The sequence below is a fragment of the Podarcis melisellensis genome, assembly GCF_964234715.1.
Source record: "Podarcis melisellensis genome assembly, chromosome: 12".
In the NCBI taxonomy this organism is placed as follows: domain Eukaryota; kingdom Metazoa; phylum Chordata; class Lepidosauria; order Squamata; family Lacertidae; genus Podarcis; species Podarcis melisellensis.
This window is the reverse complement of record NC_138544.1, coordinates 3,617,641-3,621,751: the sequence shown is the minus strand read 5'-3', so window position 1 is coordinate 3,621,751 and position 4,111 is coordinate 3,617,641. Positions and strand designations below refer to the sequence as shown.

At 41.2% G+C, this 4,111-nt stretch overlaps 1 long non-coding RNA gene across 2 annotated transcripts; it reads left to right on the top strand.

The window, feature by feature from the left end:
• The first annotated feature begins 918 nt into the window (after window positions 1–918).
• Window positions 919–3,358, top strand: LOC309353674. Of its 2 annotated transcripts, none has more exons than XR_014161992.1 (3): window positions 919–997; window positions 2,047–2,091; window positions 3,136–3,358. It is a non-coding gene; the product is annotated as an uncharacterized lncRNA (long non-coding RNA). The 2 variants fall into 2 exon arrangements; XR_014161993.1 differs by having other exon boundaries at window positions 942–1,109.
• Window positions 3,359–4,111: the final 753 nt, after the last annotated feature.

Sequence of the window (4,111 nt, the reverse complement as noted above, 5' to 3'; positions counted from 1 at the left end):
TGTTGACATTGCATTTCCATCACATGTTTATTGTTAACAATATGTCAGGCTAACTGCACGATTAATCATAGTGAGGTATCAAATCAAGACAAATTTACATTTTGGATGGGCTAACAACAGTTTAAACCGGGTGAGTCAAAGGCTGGCTTCTTTTCAGAAATGTAGAACTCCCCAAAACAAAATCTATAACCAGGTCCTGCAACAAAAGAAAATGGCTTCTAGCACTCTGATTCAACATAGAACCTCTGATTCAGTATAGAAATAACTAATGTAGATGCACTGTTTTTTGTTGCCTCCCACTCCCTACGCCCTGGAGGCAGACAAATGTTGTCCCCATCTTCAAAAAGGGGGGAAAAGGTAACTACCGACCGGTGAGCTTGACATCAATACCAGGGAAGGTCCTAGAACAGATAATTCAACAGTCCATCTGTTAGCATTTAGAAAAGGATGTTGTGATTACTAAGACCCACCATGGGTTTCTCAAAAATAAGTCATGCCAGACCAATCTGATTCCTTTTTTTGATGGAATTACAAACTTGGTGGATTAGGGAAATGCTGTGGACATAGTGTATCTTGATTTCAGTAAGGCTTTTGACGAAGTCCCCCATAATATTCTCACGAGGAAGATGGTGAAATGTGTGTTGAAAGTGGTAACTGTTAGATGGATTTGTAGCTGGTTGACTGACAGAACCCAAAGAGTTGGCTCCTTGTCATTCTGGAAAAAAGTGTCAAATGAGTTGGCCCTTTCCTAAACCTTTTCTAACTCTATGGTATCCTTCCTGAGGTGAGGCAACCAGAACTGTACACAAAACTCCAAATGTGATCGCACCATAGATTTGTATAACGGCATTATTACATCAGCGGTTTTACTTTCATTTGCTGTCATAATGAACACTAGCATGGAATTTGCCCTTTTCACGGCTGCCGCGCATTGAGTAGGGTTGGCAGAGTCAGGCTGTTTTCATAGAGAATGATTTCCATGTGTAACCTGTGGAAGGTGGGAGGAAGTCTGTCCAATCTGCGGAGACCCCCTTAAGAGCCCCCGTCCCTTCCTCTTTTGGTACCCACTGCATCCACATGTGGGGATTCACTTTACTAGCAGGGAGAAGGTAACCACGTCATGACCTGCCTCTGTGGGACCATCACCAGCTGGTGGGCCAGAAACCAGGCATTCAGCTCTGTTACAACTGGCAAACACTGAGGAGTTAGAACTCCAATAAGTGAGACCCATTTCAATGCTCTACAGCAGGGGCAGCCCATCCCACTTTCCCCTGAGGGAAAACAGGAAGGTCTGCCCCCTGCTCCCCCCCAAGCTGGCAGTGACAAAGATGGGTGGGCACCCTTGAGATTCTGCTGCCAGAAGCGGCTGCTTGGCAGACTGTGGCTGGCAGTTCTGAAGGGGCAAAGTGAAGCAACTTCTGCTCCCTTTCACTGAAACCATTCTCTACACACATACACCGACTTTAGGTTTTGTTAATAATTATAGCATCTGCTGTGTTTATGCTGCTTAGGATTCACTGAAGCAATTCGGCAAGCAGTTTAGGGTTGCCATATTTTGCAGAGCAAAAAAGATCGCTATCACAACTCTCATTTTTAAAAAAGAGGACGTGTCCTGGAAAAAGAGGCAACCCCAAGTAATATGGCCAAAGAGACAATATAATAGCAATCCTGAAAGAACAAATAAATATAACAGTTATGTAGCAGCTAAATGTTGGACAGAAATTGTATTTTATGGGGTTTTTGTGAATTGAAATTTTGGTTGATTAATCATGTTAAGTTGCAGCCAACTAAGTTCTACTCAAAGTAGACTCCTTTAAATTAATGGGCCTGTTTAATAGGTCCATTAATGTCTGTGGGTCTGCTCTGAGTATGACTATCATGGAATGCAGCCCATTAAATTTAACTGATTAATTACTATATTAATAACATAGGGAGGCCTAATCCCCAACACTGAACCCATTTTGATGCCAAATTAAAATCTTGCTTTTCAGAGCAGCCTTTGACAAGGACTGAAGGCTCTTTTAGTTGCTTTATATTCTCTTTTAGGCTTGTTTCCCCGTTTCTTGATCTGGTGCTATCTCAATTTTGATGGTAAGATTACTTACCTGCTTTATGCTGTTCTGTGTTTTTACTGTCATAATGTGATTTTGTTTTGGTTTGTAAGCTGCTCAGATTTATTTTAAAGAAGAATGGGCCATTTATATTACTATTTCACAATAAGCAGTAATTAAAACCGTGATCCTTTGCATATTTATTCAGAAATTGTCGCACGTATGTGTAGGATTGCACCCTAATTCTGCATACATGTGCATATTAATAAAACAGGTCTCAAACAGGAAGGGAAATCTATCTTTGGTTAGATTTATGCCTAAGCCTTGCATCTGCATGCTTAGCTTTTGAGCTCCCGCTCCTTCCTAACTTCTTGGCTTTTAAGGGTCTGTCTTCCTCCTATCCTGGTGCCACAGTTTCACAGTTTGGAAGTCATAGGAAATATGGTTGCCTATAATTTAAGACTTCCTGGGTCAAATATGGCAAGCAGAGAGTCCACTGTGCACAGGCACACAAGATTTATGTGTATCTTGATTTATTACACCAAGATGCACACATCCAAACCAGGCCTTTGTTTGGAACTGTGGCACGTACATGTTCCAGAAGGCATTGATGTGTAGTTTTATAATAAATTTTATTTATTGAATTTACAAATTTTACACATTTTTGCGTTTTAGAAGAGGCATTCCATCCTGTGAGAGAGATTAAGAATGCTTCTTCTAAAACTAGTTGCGCTGAAATAATTAATTTTCTCAAAAGCAAAGAAAAAGAAAAATCCACTTCCACATAACCGGGGTACCTTTTTTAAATGTCAAAAGCTTTTGAACTGCATGACGTTAAGTATCTTTGACAATCCACCCCATATTAAGAATCCCTTGCCAAAAGTATTAATCAATTAAAGATATTTTTATTTCCAAAGGGCTAGTGTAATTACTCACATTTTAGATTATTTTCATTTGCCCCGTGTGTGATAACAGCTAAACATATAAAGAATGCTTTGTAGTATCTAAATGAAAAGTGCTATAAAAAGCACAAAGTGTTTCCTAAACCCCTCCAGACTTCTTGCATCTTTTTTCAACAAGCAAGGCTGGAACAAAGAAGCACAAAGTTACCTTGAGGAGCAGAGGAACGAGACGAGAGCCACACCGGGACGGCAGCTGGCATTCTCGTTTGCTGTCATTAGCTTGGATCACATGTCCGTACGGGGAGAATCGTTTTCTAATTCTTACTGGGAAGAGGAGAAAGCCGGAAGAGAGGGGGCATTCATTCTGCATCATTCAGAAAAGACCTTAAAGACCTTTTTATTATGCTGCTGTCTTCGGGGAGTTTGCTGCGAGAGTCCGATTTCAACTGTGATATCCTAACTAGTGATGGAAAACAAGGTTTTGAATAAGTACTCCCCCATCTTGCACATACATGGAGAGGGAGAGAGAAAGGTCTAATTTTAAGGTTAAATAGTATTCTATCTTTCCAAGAGTAAGCACATTTTAGGGAAATAAGCCATTCTGAGCTTCAAAACTCCAGCAGGATCAACCAGAGAGGTCCTGGTCCTGCAATAGCAATATGCAGTGCTTTTTTCCCTTAAAAAATGTTTAGGGGTACTCTCATTTTGACTCAGGAAAATCACCATTTTATAGTTCAAATCGGGGAAAATAAATACAGTAAATGGACAAAAGTACAAAGATTCACAAAATGTTTAGGGATATGCGTACCCCTGAGTCCCCCCAGAAAAAAAAGCACTGGGAATATGATGGTCACAGTAAGTGAGGCAGCGTGATCCACTATAGGCAGAGCACAGCCAAGCAAAGCAAATATGAAGAATCCCTTGTCTTACGGTGTGTTGAAAAACTGATCTACTGAGCAACAGCACAAATGGATAACTGCTTTCTTGCAGAACCAGCTACAGTCAAAGGCGTACCTAGGAGTTAGCAAAATTAGCCCCTGCTGGGGGTGCGCAAAATCACCTCTCAGACTACGGAGTGTACGGCGTATTTGGCGTGTGGCGATGCGCTGCCACTGTTGCGGCGAGCTCAAATGCAAAAGAAGCTTCCGTCCTTCTCCC